The sequence below is a fragment of the Macrotis lagotis genome, chromosome 1 (genome assembly GCF_037893015.1).
Source record: "Macrotis lagotis isolate mMagLag1 chromosome 1, bilby.v1.9.chrom.fasta, whole genome shotgun sequence".
Lineage (NCBI taxonomy): Eukaryota > Metazoa > Chordata > Mammalia > Peramelemorphia > Peramelidae > Macrotis > Macrotis lagotis.
The window spans coordinates 644,462,013-644,480,774 of NC_133658.1; the positions used below are offsets into that span (position 1 = coordinate 644,462,013).

The 18,762-nt window shown below is 38.8% G+C and overlaps 1 long non-coding RNA gene across 2 annotated transcripts; it reads right to left on the reverse strand.

Moving 5' to 3' along the window:
- Positions 1-1,012: 1,012 nt before the first annotated feature.
- LOC141522257 (uncharacterized) lies at positions 1,013-17,873 on the reverse strand. 2 transcript variants are annotated; one of them, XR_012478171.1, is made up of 3 exons: positions 17,558-17,873; positions 6,261-6,304; positions 1,013-4,219 (listed from the first exon to the last, which is right to left on the reverse strand). It is a non-coding gene; the product is annotated as an uncharacterized LOC141522257 (long non-coding RNA). The 2 variants fall into 2 exon arrangements; XR_012478170.1 differs by lacking the exon at positions 17,558-17,873 and adding an exon at positions 10,101-10,404.
- Between the last annotated feature and the right edge of the window lie 889 nt (positions 17,874-18,762).

Sequence of the window (18,762 nt, forward strand, 5' to 3'; positions counted from 1 at the left end):
TTCATCAACATACTACATCATTATAATTGGTTGAAATATTTGGGGATCCAGGTGCTACAGTTGATAAGTGCTAAACAGGAAGACCGAAGTTCTAATCTTGCCTTTGATATTCACTACAGTTATTCCTTCTACTCACTCCTTCCTCCAGAGTCAGCAAAGTCTAGTGGCAAAACACAAAGTCAAGATGACTGATAGTGACCCAGGATGCAGTGGGATATTTTTTAAATTAAGATCTTTCCCAGATCTCACTTTGTCTGAGGCAATGCCCATTCAGTTACTAGGAGCTAGGCAAGAATTGAGACAAAAGGTGGCCTAGTTTACCATCACAAAACTATCAGTTTAGGAGAGGAAGACCTTCAAAGTTTCTAGCCATAACAGGAAACAATTGCTATTTACAGTCTTTCTAAACCATCAAAATCTAAACATCCAGTCACAGAGATTGGGGGGGGGGGGCTATTATTGAACATGCAGATTAGACCACAGATATTTTGAAGCACTGAAGAAAATACACTAGAATATTAAATCATGTTTCAGACTTTTCCTTTCTAGTTCAAATAACCTTCCTGCCTTTAGCTTTTCCTCCTGTGACCTTTTCCAATGTCTCCATGGAGAAAGTTTTCTGCCTTCTTAGGAGATACTCCAATAATGTCTAATTTTGATCCAGGGTTTACAAATTACTTTTATTAAGGTGTCTCTGCTCCTAGTGTTCCCAGAAGCCTTAGGGGTAGTCATGTATCACCTTACTCAGATGTACTACCTTCCCCTTATCCTACTCCTACACACACACACACACCTCTCTCTAACCTCAGTCTTATGTAACAGTGACAATAAAAATTAATAATAATAATAATAATAATAATAATAATAATAATATCTTCTGTCTCCATAGTACTTAATACTTTTCTAAGTCCATTATCATCTATGGCCCTATTTAAGTCACAAAACTAGGGCCATTAATTGGGCAGAGCAACTAAAGTTTTGTCCTACTATGTGAAATTAAAGGACATGATAGCACTCAGAAGATCAATAATTAGAAACAATAGAGCTTAGCATCTCATTAGTAAGAATAACTAGTTAAAACTGAACATTAATTTGGGAAGTAGACTAGTACAAATGGAAAGGATGCTAGATTTGGAGACAGAGGGCATGGATAACAATCCTAACTATGTCACATACAACTTCTGTGACCATGGGGAAGCCTCTTTTCTCTAAGCCAGTTTGGACAAGATGACTTCTGAGGACTCTAGCTCTATCAAGTTGTGAAATGGTGGGAGGGGCTAAATTCCTCTCCCACCTATTCCCTTAACTGTAGAGTTGCCTGATGACTTTCGCTTCTGATATGGTTTACAGTACTTGCCCTAGGCACAAAATGTCCTAGTTATAGCTCTGCTCAAAATACCCCTTTGAGGTAGCTAGGACAGGAATTGTTATTCCTCTATGACCGAGAGGTAAACTAGGGGACAGAAATGGCCTAACTTAACTAAGATTACAGAGCAAATAATAGAATCGGGATTAAAAACCTGGGTCTCCTAATTGTCAATATAATGCTTTTTTCCATTACTATGCTCATTCCTAGAAGTCACTGTCAGATGGTCTCCATGACTTCAGTTTAGGAAAGTGAGAGGGGACAGCTCAAAAGTATGTCTAATGTAGAAGTCAGGCATGAAATGGTTAAAGGGGACCTCAGAGCTTGTGATTCTGAGGAAGGACCAGCTGCATAGGAAAGGAAGAGACCAAAGGCAGGGAATCTGGCTTTGATTAGACTTTTTAGGGCCATCTGGAAAAACAGATTTAGGAAATGAGTTGGTTTTATTGGGAGTGGGTAGCCTCTTGTTGTTCTGCAGACAGGGGAAGTTTGGAATGGGGTAAGATGCATTCCCCATCCCACCTAGTCAGGAGATAAGATTCAATGAGTTACCCCGAAGAAGAAACAAGGCAAATCCCCACAATCCTTCCAGGACAGAATTCTGAGAGTGAGGGTTCATTTGCAGAATTTTGGGAAAACACTCCCTTCCTGGGACTATAGGACAAGAGATATCCCAGTGCATTGTTGATGGAGCTGTGGATTGTTCCAGTCATTTTGTAAAAGTGTGGAACTATGCCCCAAAAGACGTTAAAACATGACAAAGCAATACCACTACTAGACATATACCACCAAAACATTAAAAAAGAGAGACATAAAAATTATCTCCATGTTCAAAAATATTATAGTAGCTCTTTCCATAGTAGCCTCAAATTGGAAACCAAGGGGCTTCCCTGCTATTGGGGAATAGCAAAAGAAATTTATAGATGTGAATGTAATGGAACATTAATGAATGTAATGGATGTAATGAATGTAATCATTATTGTGCCATAAGAAATTAAGAATTGTACAATTTCAGAGGGAACTAGGAAGACTTCTATGAGCTAATTCAGCATGAAATGAGCAGAACTCTAAGAACAATTTGTATGATGACGTCAAGATTATAGAGGAATACAACTCTGAAAAACTTTTGAACTCTGATCAATGTGAAGACAAGCCCCAAGTACAGAGGACATACATGAAACATATCACCCAAATCTTTCCAGAAAGAACCTAAAATGAAGAATAAGACACATTCAGACATGGCATTCAGGCATTCAGACATGTGAAAATTTGTTTTGCTAGGTTCTGTATATCTAATCTAAAGGACTTTTTCCCATTGTTCAGTTGAGGAGGGGAAGGAGAAAATAACTAACGCTTGCAATAATGAATTAATTATCTTAAAAATTGCCTTCTCCCTTGCCTTTTCATCTCTACAAGGACTATGAGTTCCCCCACTACAGTCCCTCTCCACAGGGCTGGCTAGTGGAAAGAGCATTGGAGATCTAGCTTCAAATACAGGCTCTGTGAATATGGGAAAATTACTTTATAGTTTTGAGTCTTAGTTTCTTTATCTATAAAATGGGTATAATAATATTTGTGCTCCTTATCTTGAGCAACAAAGGTGAGGAAAGGTCTTGTAAGCTCTCTAATGCTGCAGAAATGTGAGATATTATCATAGAAGCTTAAGCTTCCTTGAAGGAACCTTAGAGATTAATTTTTCCAAGCCCCCCAGGTAAAGGGACTATCACAAAACACAGTGCTGACTCCTTCTAACCTTTCCCCAATATCAGAGTGCCCAATGCATGTTCTAGATTTAACAGAAGGAACTCTAGACAGAACTAGAGAGGGTGGGGGCAGGAGAACTAGGGTCTGATTCCAGCTTTACCATTAAGTAATTATGTAATTTGGGCCTTATGCTTTCTGGGGGGAAGGGGACAAGGAATCCAGAGTTGTGACTTCTGTAGAGGGAATTCCCCTGGTTGCCTCCATAGAATGGAAGCTGATTTTTTACTTTAAAAAATTAATAAGAGAAGTTAAGAGACCCTCCTAGGGTTACTCAGCTAACATGTCTGGGCAGAACTTGAACCCAGCTCTTCCTGGTTTCAAGACCTGCTTTAATACTGAATGAATAAAATAATACAAAAATAGAACCACAGTCAACCTTATGATCTCTCTAGTCTAATCTAATCCCCTTTAGGAAACTGAGACCAGAAGAGAAGTTTCTAGTTCAAGGTCACATAGCTTTTTAGTATTTAATACTGTCCTAGTATATAGTAGGCAAAAAACAAATGTTTGTTATTGTGCAGTCATTTTTCAGTCATGTCCAACTCTTTGTGGAATTTTTTTGGCAAAAATACTGGAATGGTTTGCCATTTCCTTCTCCAGCTCATTTTTCAGTTGAAGAAACTAAGGCAAACAGAGTTAAATGACTTGCCCAGGATCTCACAGCTGAAAAGTGTCTCAGATTGAATTCGAACTCAGGAAGATGAGTCTTCCTGACTATATTCACAACCTGCCAAAGAAAGAACTAAACATAGACCTCCTGACTCCCAGACAAAGTTATGTCTGCTTCCACACAAGGTCTTACTAAGCTGCAGGCTTCTCTGATACGGTCTGATCAAGATAATTATCTCTGACTTGACAACCTCCTACCAATAGAAGAATGCTTTGAGATCAGAGATGGTGAAGGCATCGGTAAGTAAAAAGGCACAAAGTATATATGAGGCAAAAAAATGATGTAGGAATTTAAGTCTTGCTAGTATCCTCATACATTCAGCATAAGACCTGCTGTGGATGAGCGTGATAAGTGTTGAGGTCCAGGGTGGTGTCTTTCCTTGAAGGCTGCTCAGGTTGCTGATCTTGCCATCAGTCAGCCTGTGCACAGGAAATACAATCTTGGTTAATGTGAGCAAACGTCATTAGGAGGGTCAAGTTGTGCCAGAAGAAACTCATGGAGTCCCAAGCAAAGCAGACTTTTAATCATTCACTGATTGAGATTATACATGCCTCTGGTTGCCTCAATCAGAACGGATAATGGGGAAATGACCTTTTGATGATATCCCAATAGGAATCCCTATTGAGATATCAACATAAGGTCATCTCCCCATTATCCACTTTTTACCCACCCTATAGAAAAACACTGACTTGGTCTCCTTGTCCCGCTGCCCCTATTTCAACTCCATCCACACTCAAACTCATACAACCATAGGATTCAGAACAGGAATGACCTATAAAGATCTCTTTTTAAGGCCTGATCTCTCCATTTAACAGATGAGGAATAAAAGGGAGCTAAGAAAGGACTGAGGTGAGGTGACTTGCCCAAGGTCACATAGGGTCTTTCCCCTGTTTCCCTTCTGACAAGTTCAATGTACTCCAGCTCATAACCATCTGTTTACTTCTGGCTCCAGGGCTCCAGGTTAATACCAGCAACACAGGAAAGTCTACAAATCAACATATTTCTCTAGAAACATCCTACATATATTCCCTAAAAGGAACTAGGTCCATTCTGTCCTGTTAGCAGCTTGAACACATGCAGTGGACTTGGAGCAAGGAAGATATCAAATAGTGTCTCAGACACTTATCAGCTATGTGACTCTGGGGAAGTCACCTCTTTTCTCTCTGATGTAGTTTCCTCATCAATAAACTGAGACTATAAAACTGCACCTACCTTATAGGATTGTTATGGAGATCAAATGAGATAATCCATATAAAGAACTTTGCAAACTTTAAAGGCCTAAATCAATGTTAGCCATTATTAGACCTTGGGAAGCCTCAAAGGTTATTATACCCTCCTGAGAAATGGACTGCCCAGAAGAACTCAGTCAAAGAACCCAAAGAGCTTGGTTTCCTATGAAACAGAAGGAAGGAAAGTCAGGTCAAGTCCAGGCTTCAAAGGGCCCCAGGGTTTGGCTTTGGAGAAACACATTTTATTGGGATATGAAATATTTAATAACTGTCTTTCTCCTTGCCAACACTGGAAAGCATCTTCTCCTCGATCCTTCCCCTTGCCCATCCCTAGAGCTGATAGCTCAGCCCTGACTTCCTTTGATATATTTGGAGAAGAGGTAGAAGTGGAGGTGGAGGCTGAGGAGGTTGAGAAGGAGGTGGAGATTGGGATAGTATTTTATGACAACCTTCCCAGGACTCCCACAGAGTCTTGATGGAGCTGAAAAGGCCCAGTGGGCAAGAAGAAGAAGAAGAAGAAGAAGAAGAAGAAGAAGAAGAAGAAGAAGAAGAAGAAGAAGAAGAAGAAGAAGAAGAAGAAGAAGAAGAAGAAGAAGAAGAAGAAAAGAGAAGAGGGAGCCTGAGGAAAGGGCTGGGGAGCAAATTCAAACAAAGATAAAAAAGACTAGTATTTCCATTTATTTAGACATGAGTAGGAAAGGATTGTGCTACAAGGAGAGAAGATTCCTGTATCCCACTTCAGATAGCCAATTGAAGTTCAATTGGTTACTACTAAAGCTTCCTCCATCTGTGAAATGGTTTTTATTTACATAGATATAGATATCGATATCGATAGATATGATATAGATATAGATCAGAACCCAGGGATCAGAACCCACTGAGCTGAGTATACATAGATTAGATTCAATACTAGAATCTTCTCAATAATTAATGATCTCAGTAGTTTTTATCTTTCCAGGGACTGGGGTGGGTGGATGGAATGGCTAGAGAATTGACTAACATGAAAAACATAAAAAGACCTGTACAAAATAAAAAAGAGCCAAATGAACACAGTTAAGAGTACACTGTATACAATAACATCAATACTGTTTTAAGAATGACTTTGAGTGAAAAAGTCATTTCAACTATTACAAATTTCCAAATTAACTATAAAGGACATGAGAAGAAAGATGCATCCAGAGAAAGAGCTGACAAGTAGAAATATGTACAGAATAATTTTACATATACATACCTATTTGTGTCTATGGTAGCCATCTCTAGGGCAAGAGGTGGTGGCTGGGGAATAAAGAAGAATAAAAAGTTTACATGATAATTTTGTTGTATACTTGAAAGGAATAGCATGTTGTAGACAGTAGAGTTGCAGTCTCATGTGCATATATTTTATTGCACTATGTTATAGAAATATTTGTTTTATTCTATAAATTTAAAATAATGTTTTTTAAAAAGAGAACTGATGAAATTTACACAAACACACACACACACACACAGTCCATCTAACCCATAGTATGGCAAACTGCACATTTTGAATTTGCCTTTAAATGGGGCTCTAGTGATGCCCCATTACTCCTCAATTCCAGTCCTTCTGGTTCTTGGATCCTAGGACCTTGTTCTATTAATCTCTGCTCCTACCTCCTACTTTGGAACTTCTGCTATTGAGGTTTCTTAAGTACTTTCAGCATCTGTTTTCTCTGGTCCCTAAGCATCTCCACATTGTCCTGGTCTCTCACTCTCACAGAAGGTTATTCTTACTTCACCTTTGTCATGGTTATCTATTTCCCATTCCCCAGGAAGGTGTTATAGCTCTAGACTGAAGCAATGAGCCAAGATGCCATGGAGCTAGTTAACACATTTCCAGCTCTCTTATTTTTAGTGAAATCTTCAGCTCTACCCAGGAGGACACACATAAAAGCCCAGAGGCTTCTGTGAAGATCTCCCAAATTGGCTGGCTCAACCATTTGTCCCCAGCCCTCACTTCTAGTTGAGTTAGGGGGATCAAAATCCTTTCATCCCTCTCCTTTCCTAGGGCACAGGCAATGGAGTCCAAGAATTTTCTTGAGGCTGTGGAAAAATACTCATATCCCTTCATATTTGCCTGTATAGCTCTACTCATCCCACCTAGTGACTAGGATCTGGTATATATCTATACCCTTGAGGTGCAGAGAAGAGTTCGGAGAGCACAAGAAACACTTAAGGGAAGTGAAGGGCAATGCTAGTAACACTACTGTTAATTGTGGTCCAAAAGGCTGTTGGCTTATTATGGTTTTTAGAGATGCTTGAATAAGAAATTTTGGGGAGCCTCATCTATGATGTCCAGTTGTTCAGATGCAAATGAGACTTTCTTTTTTGAAAAAATTTTATTTATTTAAGGCAATGGGGTTAAGTGACTTGCCCAAGGTCACACAGCTAGGCAATTATTATGTGTCTGAGGTGGAATTTCAACTCAGGTCCTCCTGACTCCAGGACAGGTGCTCTATCCACTGCACCACCTAGCTGCCCCTATATTAGACTTTTTCATTCAAACTTTAAAAGTACATGAATTTCTCAAGACTCAAGATGATCCTAATGAACCACAATAAGCTTAGAGGATTTAGAGTAGAAAGAGGACTTAGTATCATCTAATTCAACACCTTTTTCCAACAGTTGTGGACACTGAGAGCAGAGAGGTTAATGACTTGAGAAGCTCACACAGCCCAGTAAGTAGAAGATGCTAACCAAGGTGCTCTGACCAAAATTAATGGACACTGAATAACGTGTCCAATATTATCCCATGACTCTCTTTTTCAGATGGGAGGAGCATGGTCAGTGTATAGAGGTATGATGGTATTCTTGGGATCAAAACTGAAGTATATTTTACAGGGAAATAATAGAGGCAAAGGGCAGCAAGATAGTATAATGGATAGAATACCAGGAGTCAGGAAGACTCATCTTTCCTGAGTTCAAATCTGGCCTCAGACACTTCCTAGTCATATGACCTGGGCAAATCACTTAACATTGTTCATCTCAATTTCCTCATTTGTAAAATGAACCCAAGAAGGAAATGACTTCCATTGACTTCAGAATCTCTACCAAGAAAGGTAGAAACCCTAAATGAGTTCATGAAGAATCAGACATAATTGAAATGGCTGAACAACAAAATAGATGATAGACAATACGCAGAATTCCTAACTAGTATAATGATTGTTTAGGGGAGGAAGGGGGAGGGATAGAGGGAGAGATAGAGATATGGAGAAAAAGAGAAGTAGAGAAATGGATGGATAGAGGGAGATGGAGAGAAAGAGGTATTGAAATAGTATTAGAGTATTCATCAAGTCCTTACTATGTCCATGAGTCCCTCCCACTGATTAGTTGGCTCCTCCCAGAATCTCCATTTAAAGAGGGTCCCAAGTTATCTTTTCATTTTTCACTTGGTTATACTCCCCTGGATTTCTTCATTCTATGACAACTCCCACCCAACTTAATTCCTTGCCTTCCCCAGTTTCTTTTATATATTACTTGAGGACAAGTAAAATTTCTTTTTCCTAGTGTAGTCATACCTTGTTTCATTGTGCTTCATAGATTTTGTGGGATTTTTTTGTTGTTCTTGTTGTTTTGCTTTGTTTTGTTTTAGAATTGAAGGTTCATGCAATCCTGCAGAGTGAGTCCATCTGCTTCATTTTTCCAATAGCATGTGCTCACATGGTCTCATAGGCACATTTATGTAATTCTCACAATATTTAAAACTTTTTCATTATTGTTATATCTATTATGCCAAAAATGTGATCAGTGATCTTTGATGTTACTGCTGCAGTTGTTTTGAACATCACAAACTGAGTATAAGACAATGACATTAATCAATAAATATATGTGCTCTGCTTCACTGACCAGCTGTTTCTTCATTTCTCTTCCTCATTTCAGAACTTCCTATTCCCTAAGACACAACAATATTGAAATTACACCAATTAATATCCCTAAAATGGCCTCTAAATTTTCAAGTGAAAGGAATAATGAATCAATGAAGCAAATTTCATCATTGTCTTATTTTAAGAAATTGCCAGTCACTACCTGGATCAATGAGCAGCCAAACACCAAGGCAAGACCCTCCATCAGCAAAAGATTGTGACTTGATGAAGACTTGGATGAAAATATTATTTCAGAAAATATTATTTAAAGAAGGCATGTACTTTTTAAAGCTATAATACTATTGTACATTTAATAGACTACAGAATATTGTAAATATAACTTCTATATGCATTGGGAAACCAAAAAATTTGTGTCATATTTACTTTATTATGGTGATCTGAAAATGAACCTGCAATATCTCCACAGTATATTTGCAATTATATTCCCAGTCCTTTGTATAAGTGTTTACTACCTATTGGGATTTTAATAAACGCTTGTTGACTGACTTACCAGGTTCTATGCTAAACATTTGTGATTTAAATACAAGAGAACAAAATAATTCTTTCCTTAAAGGAGCTTAAATTCTAATTGAAGAAAAACAATTAATGCATAAAGGAGAACTAGAAGATGGAGAAGGTATATAGTGCTTTGGCTAGAAATGTCTAGGAAATGTAGATGGAAACTTGGAACCAGGGGTGGGATGGGATGTGGATGTCAAAGCTGGCATAGCCAAACACAAGATGATTCCAGGGGTGTAGTTCCATTCGGGGGAAGGGTATCTGAGTGAAGATATTAATGACACAATGGAGTACTCACAGCATATCTAAAGATGTCCAAAATGATGCTAGATCCCATGCACCTCAGTTATAAGATACATGTTACTTTTTCCTCCTTTCTAGAACAGATAATCCTTTTAGGGGCAGCTAGATAGTGAGCACAGTGCACAGAGCACTGGCATTGAAGTGAGAAGAATGGGAGAAGGAATCAAACCTCATATACTTGACACTAGCTTGTGACCTTGAGCAAGTCATTTAACCCTGATACTCTTGAATTCAGGGCCATCTCCAGTTGTCCTGATTCATATCTGGTCATTGGACCCAGTTGGCTCTGAAGGAGAAAGTAAGACTAGTGACTTAGCACAGCACCCCCTCACTCAAATTCAATTCACATGCTTGTCATGGCATCACCTCACCTGATGTCTTGGCCTTCTTCAAGAATGAAGGATAAGCAGCTAGGTGGCACAATGGATAGAGCACTTGTCCTGGAGTCAGAAGGGCCTGAGTTCATTTCTGGCCTCAGACACTTGCTAAATACCTAGCTGTGTGACCTTGGGCAAGTCACTTAACCCCATTGCCTTGAAAAACCTAAGAGACAGAGACAGAGACAGAGAGAGTGAGAGAGAGACAGAAACAGAGAGAGAGAGAGAGACAGAGAGAGAGAGAAAGAGAATGAAGGACAAACATCAGATCCAATGGAACAGGGGAAGAAATACAGCACAAAAACTAGAAGGGAGCGCTACATTTTTGATATGCTTGGGTGGGGGAATTACCCTTCCTGAAGGCATTATAACATCTAGGGACCTATCCAGCCTTGGGATATCATGATTAAAATCTAAGAACATGGTAGTCACAACTTGAGCCAGTTCCATGGTCCATTTATATTTATCCCTATGTTGTATTTTTGAGTCACTGAGAGAAGACTTCATATTCCCCTCAGAATGGTAGGTATAGACCCTGCTTAGGAATTTATTAGAAGCTTTTTTCAGCCTGGGTCAACATTTAAGGCTTAGAATACTATAATCTTGGACAAGGAACTGAGAGTGATTTCTGTCTTCTTTAGGGTGAGGCATAGATACTATTTCTTCTGAGTACCCAAGAGCCCAGTGTCTCAGGCTTGAGGTGGAAAACCAGTTGCTATATTTCCATTATGGATATTTGCTATTTGAAATTCAACAATTGAGATCAATCAGGGTTTGATTAGTTATTAGTTCATTGTCTAGGTTTAAGAACATGATGAAGAAAATGTTAAAAATATAGATTAAAATCATAAGAGTGCCATGCATGCCTTCTTTCCCCCAAGAAAGCTGTTTGTTAAACATATCATGCCTCACTTTCAGGAAGAAGTGAAAGAAGTTAAGGAAGTGGCATCATTTTTGTCTACTTTGAGTCTTTGACAAAAAAGCATGCCATGGTCAAAGTCTGTCTAGACTACAAAAAGAATTCAAAAAACTACTATAAAAAATAAAGCTTCCAAAGCAAAGCTTTCTCTAGGAGTAGTAGCCAGCATCTCTTTCACAGACACACTTTGGAATGTGTTGTAATCAAAAGAGGTAGACTTAGGACAAAGAGGAAGTGTCCATAAACATGAATCAACTGATCATTTATACATTCATTACGTATTTAATAAGCACCTATTTGCATGTGGTTATTCTAAGTACTACAAAGATCAAGTGACCAGGTCATTCAATAGGTTAGGATATTATCTTAATGAGGTCAAAGTTATGGATTAAATGCATATTCAGGCTGTTTGGTTTTGTACAAAGGAAACCCAAGACCCATCTCAGAAGAGTAAGAGTGAAGATGGTGCTAAATAAAGCTATGTACACTACAGCATTGCAAAACCACTGTCATAGATACACCAAATCTATGATCTCTTTTCAGAAAAGTTTGCATTTAGATTTGAATTAGATAGTTATGATTCTGTCTTCCAAGAATGAAAAAGTCAATGACTTCATCCTTCCTTTGCAATACCTTCTCTCCATGTACTCTTCCATTCAGTGGCATTGGATTCCCTGATCATCCTCCACAAGACACTCCATCTCTCAGCTCTATTGTCATCAATGGCTGACCTCCAGTCTTGGAACCTGATCTCCAATATTGTAACCTCATCTCTACCTCCTGACTTTCCTGGTCTCCTTCAACTTACAGTTAAGATTCTATCTTCTACAAGAAATCTTTTCAAATCCTTCTTAATTTCAGTGCCTTCTTTCTTTTGATGATTCCCATTTTACTCTATAAAGATCTTGTTTGTACAAAGTTGTTATATGTTGTCACTCCTATTAGACTGTGAATTCCTTGAGAACAGGGACTGTCTTTTGCCTTCTTTTATATCTCAATGCTTAGGACAGTGCATGGTAAATTGTTCAGTTGTTTTCAGTCACATCTAATGTTTCATGTCTCCATTTGGTGTTTTCTTGGCAGAGACTTGTCATTTTCTTCTCTAGCTCATTTAAAGATGAGGAAACTGAGGCAAACAGATAAATGACTTGCCCAGGGTCACACAGTTAGGAAGTATTTGAAGCCAGATTTGAACTTACACAAAAATAGAGATAGAGAGTGGGGAATAGTGAAAGACTTCAGAGAAGGAGAGAAGAAGGAGGAGAAAGAGGAGGAAGAGGAGAAAAGATTATCAGTTTTCTCATTGCCTTCAAAATGAAAATAATTCAGCCAAATCCATACATCACCATCTAGGAAGATGATACTCAGATCATTTTGTACAGTTCCAACTCCTCTTCTCACTTTAGTCTCATATCACATTACCTTTTAGACAACCCAAAGTAGATATCTCAAATTCAATACATCCAAATCAAAATTAATTTATAGTTTTTTTTTTCCTCAAACCCCACCTCTTCCAAACTTCCCTATTACCCTGGTCACTCATGACTGCAACCTCCACATCATTCTTTACTCAATCTTATTCACCCCACACATACAATTTTTTGCAAAGTCTTTTTGTTTCTACTATCACATCTCTCATATATATATATATTCTCTTCTCTTTACTCACATAGTAATCACCTTGGTGATTACAAACACTTATCATCTCACACTTAAACTATTACAATGGCTTGCTAGTTGGAATCCCTGCCTCAAATCTCCCTACTCTAGTCCATCCTCCATTCCAATGCCAAAATGATTTTTGTAAAGCACAAGCGTGACCATATCATTAAACTTCAGTGGCTCCTTATGTCCCTAGTTTAAAATACAAAACCCTCTATTTGGCTTTAAAAGTCCATATAACTTAATCCTTTTCTACTTTTCTGATCTTCTTATTCTTTGCTCCTGCTCCACATACTGTACAAACCAGGGACACTATTGTCCTTGTTGTGCCATACAACACTTCATGAATTTTCACTTATTGTCCCCCCATACTTGGAATGCTCTCACTACTCATCTCTAATTCTTGAATTCCTTGAAGACTCAACTCAAATCTCATCTTCCACAAGAGATCTTTCTTAGTCCCACTCATTGCTAGTGCCTTCTCTCAAAGATTATCTCCCCTTTACAACATATATATTTTGAATATACAAAATCATTTGTACATTGTATCTTTTATTAGACACAAACTCCTTGAGAGAAAGGACCATGGTTTTGCCTTTCTTTGTATCCCTAGCTTTTAATACAGTGACAAGCTCACGGTAAAAGCTTTACAAGCTTATTAATGATGAGGCAGAAAAAGAAGTAGGAAGAGAAGGAGGAAAAAGAAGAAGAGGAGGAGAAAAAGTGGAGGGGAAGGAGAGAAGGAGGAGGAGGAGGAAGAAGAGGAGAAAAGATTATTAATTTTCCCATTTCCTTCAAAATCAAAATAATTCAGCCAAATCCATACATCACCGTTAAAGTTCACAAGATAAATGCTCTCCTTAGATCCTCAGAAGAAAGTGAAGATGGAACTCTTCATCTGAGGGAATTCCCAGACTACTGAGGGGAAAATAAATATACAGGAAAAATACATGAAGATCCTTAGAACTGATATGAGAACCACTGCAAATTAATATAATGAAAAACCCAGAAGTTTAGAGACTACAAGGTTAGAAAACAAACAGAGTAAGTTGAACTTAATCAGTGAAAATTTTTTGGATTGGATTTTGAAAAAGGGAAGAACATGGATTGAGGTAAGTGGGTATGGGAAGTGATGGAAAGGTTTCTTCTACAGCAGATAGTAGGCAATTTGTCAATTCTTAAATTAATTTGTGAGAATAAATAAATCCTTGTCAAAGGGCTAAAATCAGAGAAACAGGAAGTTAATGGAAATTAATTTGCTGATTGAAGGTGCTCATAGACCTGACTAGACAGAAGAATTTGGAATTCATATGACAGGTGTTGGAAATCACCAGTTCTACTGAAGGCTAGCCAGCTTCCCTGAGTCAGTGGTGGGAAGCAAAAACTATTGGGGTGGGATGAAGCTCTTCAGAGGAAAGCTGGGGGTGGTGGGCAGGAGAAAATGAAAAACAAGGCAGTGGCATCAAAACCAACCACGTCCTAAAGTCAGGGACTTAGTGAAGCCAACGCTGTTCCCAGAGCATGATGCATTGGGCCAAGCTTTGATCCATCCATAGTCATCACCAGGTTTGCCTGTCATCTGTCCACCAAGACCTGCCCACTCTTCTACTTTGGCCGACTCATTAAAATGGACCCTCCCCTACTCCCACTCTCCCTTATGCAATATCTGGGATTTTCTTCTGCCCCCGACTTCCCCAGCCTCCTCCCCGCCTTGCAGGATAGCTGCCTCTTACCTAATCTGCTGAGAACAGAAGCCTAGCATTTGTTTCCCTGTCCTGAGTCACTGAAGCTCACGGCATATGGAGGAGGATCTCAATCCTATCCATAAACATCATGAAGGGAAGGTATACCAGAGCTTAAATTCTGGCCTTGCTACTAACTCACTCTATGACTTTAGTCAAATCTCTTAATTTATCTGAGCCTCAGTTTCCTCCTTTGTAAAAGTGAATCTGAAGGACTCTACAATACCTTCTAGTTCAATGATTCTTGTCTTCTTCAGAGCATCAAGCACAGTTTGGATATATGTAGTAGATAATCATTATTTCTTGTTTTGATGATAGGAAGCAATCAGATGGGAAGAAAGACCACTGGTATGGAAATTAGGAGATTAGTATATGTATGTGTACAATATATACCAGACTGTTTTCCACTGAGGGAAAGAGGATTGGGAAGGGAGGGTAGAAGAAAATTATGTAACTTATAAATATGCCTATGCATGTGGATGAATGTTGAAAAAAACATGTAATTGGAAAAATAAAATATTAATTAGGACTTTAGTGTTCAAGTCCTAACCCTATCATTTTATAGCTTTGTGACTGACCAAATATGATCCCCTTTCTGTGCCTCAATTCCCTTGAAAAATGAGAGATTTAGACTAGTAGATCAATAAGGTTCCATCTAGTTCTGTCATTCTAGTGCTGAGGAAAGGGAAATTAGAGATCTTTCTCAAAATTTATTTCTCAACCAAGATCTTCCTGGTCCCTAGTTTTTGATTATTTGATTCAGAGATTTTTCATCCTTTTCCTACTTCTTCTAATAATGCTACTAAGGAAATTGGATGTATAATTCTGACATTCACTTGCTCCTTTCCCTTACACCCCATGTAGATCTTGGAAAAATACAAAATGCCAGTTTTCTCCTAGGTCCTCCCAGAGACTCATGCCCTCTGCATGTACCAGAAGGCCATAGTGCCTACCATTGCCTCAAATACAATGTGACCTTTGTTCCCCCTTTGTGGAATAGAGAGAAGAGAGAAACATTCAGAAACAACCTCTTGGAGTCACTGGGGGATTAAGTAGTAGAAAGGGGATTGAACCCAGGATTCCTGATTCCATGTCTTCCATAGATGCTGCCTACCTGGGCCTCAAACTAGACACAGATAACCTCTCTTCCCAGACTTAGGGATTGGGTGAGTTCTGGGTTCCCTGCCCAAACAAGTGACTCAATGGATACCTTAGGGGGAAAGTATCTCAGACCCAGTTTTTATCTGCTTTCTCCTGCTAATTGGAATGATGACACAGGCTGATTACCCAATTCCTGGGGCTGCTACTAGCATAAAAGGCGCTTTGAGATCCTAGGATAAAAGTCATTTAGATGAGTTTAAAGTTCAGTTATTACAGATCCTAGAATGGGAGTGCTGGATTTCTACCTCTTCTCCTTGCTCCCATGCTTAGTCACTGCGTTGTCTTAGCTAAGTTGCTTCCTCCCCCTCTGCCCTAAGATTCTCTCCTGTAAACCTTGGAGTGACTGGGTGAGGCAAGATTCACAGTTTGTTAAAAAATAGGTAAGGACAGAGAACTTAGCATGAGCTCTAGAATCCTTGCCAAGTCCCCAGGATCTAGAAAAGGAAAAAATGATACAAGTAGGAAGGGGGTAGGGGTGGGAAAGATAGATAAATGCCTTTATCTACAAGGAAGAAAAAAAGAGAAAGAGCAAAGAGAGCAGGGAGAAAGTTAAAAACAACTTAAATTTATCAAGCATTTCTAAGGAATTTCCTGAATATTCTTTCATCTTTCCTCTTTAAGAACCCAGAGAATTGAGCTCAACCCAGTTGAGCTAGACACTATTATTCTTTTGTTAAAGATAAGACTAAATGATGCTAAGAAGATCACAGAGCAGATCACAGATAGGTACAGTTGTCAGACCCTCAGATGCCCACAATCTTCTCCTCAAACTAAACTTCCATCATTTGAACATTTTGGTACCTAGCATGATGCTAGGCATCATTTCTGAAATAAGAATGAGACAGGAGAGTTTATCCCCTATAAAGTAAGATGTGCTGAGGTGGGGTTCTAGGAGTTTTAAGATATAAAATTTGAAAATTCAATTGGCCTGAGGTCATTTGAAAATCAGCTCCAAGATACCTAATTCCTAAGCTTGGGTTCTGCCCATGGCAGAGAAACTCTTCTCAAGAAGACTTCCTGCTGCCTTCCCCAGGAAAGCACTGTCCTTGTTTGACCTTAATGATGAAGCAGCCTCTGTGAATCTTCAAACCATAATGACTGGCATTTCTACAACATTCCTCATTTTTATGTAAAGAAACTAAGTCTCAAAAAAAGTAAAGTGACTTTCCTAATGTCAGAGCTAGGATTCTGAACTCCAAAGCAGGGAGCAGTCTATACTTCTCCCCTTAATACCATGGCCCCCCTGCCTTTTCACTCTTCTTTAGTTCCTCTTTGATAATACTCACTGTCAGTCATTCAATTTCTTCATTACTGAAGGGATCCAAACTCCAGAAGATAGGATGACTGCAGACTCACAATCTTATTACCTTGACTAAGAGGCACAATGAACTAAAGAGGCAGAAGACCTGGGCTCTAAGTGCATCACCGATGAGGTGATTCTGGTTTCTGAACTTTTTTTCTTTATCTGTAAGGTGAAGTAAGAATAGTACCATCTGTCCGACCCAGGTGTTGTAGGCCAATTTAGGATAAGGGTCTGATGTACCACAAGCAAAAATCTGAGAATAGTGTGTAAATGTCCATTGGACGCCTTGAGTCTTCATTCTCTGTAACTCTTGAAACTTGACTTTTAATCAGAAGATGTAGAGCTGGAAGAAGGCCTTAGAAATCCTTTCTAATTCTCTCATTTTGTAGTTAAGAAAATGGAAAGCCAGAGGAATCATCTATAAAATGTCGATAGTTATAATTTCAAGACCAATAAGGTTGTCATGAAGAAAGTGCTTAGATCTTCCATTTGCAGATGATTGTACACTCTGAAGCTGAGATACAATGAATATGGATCATTTCTCTGCTACTTGTGCTTATTTTGGTCTAACAATGAACACCAACACCACAACATCCATATTTGGAACTATTAATTGATTACGGCAAATGGAGAAGTTTTGAGTACTGTGGACAAGTTCACTTACCTTGGCAGTGTCCTTTCCAAGGAGGAACACATTGACAATTATGTGACACATGCATTGCCAGACTCAGATCATTATTTGGGAGACTCTGAAAAAAAGTGTGGGAGACAAGAGGTATTAAACTGACTACCAAACTGAAGGTCTACAGAGCTGTCATGCTGAATTTGTTTCTATATGCCTGTGAAACTTGAAGAGTCTACCAGCCATGTCAGGAAACTGAATTGCTTCCATTTAAATTATCTTAAGAAGATTCTGAAGATCACCTGGCAGGAGAAGACAGTGGACACTGAGGTCCTTTCTTGTGCTAAACTGCCTAGCATTCCATCATTATTACCACAGAGAGTGCAACTACAATGAGCTGGACACATTGTTAGAATGCCAGACTTAAGCTTGCCAAAAAAAAACTATTTTATGGAGAACTCACTCACAGCAAGCACTCACAAGGGGGTCAGTAGAAGCAATATTGAGATATCTCAATACCTGAAGGCTTCACCGAAGAACTTTAAAATTGATTGTACAGCTTGGGAGATACTGGCACAGGACAGCCCAGCATGACATGCCCTCATTAGTGAGGGTGCTGCACTCTATGAGGAAGGAAGAATTGAAGCAACTCAAAGGAAACATGACATATGTAAGTTTAGAGTATTCACCCAGGTATTCACATGGACTATTTGTGCCCAACCTGTGGTAGAGCATTCCAAGCTCATGTTGGCCTGATCAGCCACAATAAGATACATTATAATTTGTTTCAAACATAGTAATGTCATTTTGCTCTTCTTTGATAATGAAGGACAAGAACCAACCAACCAGCCAGCTTAGTAAATCTTAAAGGACTATGGAATCAGGAACTATTGTTATTCATTTCAAGTTGGAAAGATTCAAGAACAGACTGGATAATAGGTTTTGTCCGCTTGCCAAAGTTTGTAGAGGTTCATCATAGGCCAATAGTGGTGAATTGTTTAGTCTTGGTGATTCATGAAACCATTCAATTCAATACAACAATCATTTAGTATGTACCTACTACATACCAGGGATTAGGGATACAAATGTGAAAAAAGCAAGATACTCCCTACCTTCAATAAGTTTAGATCATACTGGAGAGAGACAACACCACTCCTAGGTTTATATTCCAAAGAGATCACAAAATGAAGAAAGACCCACATACGAAAGAATATTCATACCAGCTCTTTTTGTGATGACAAAGAATA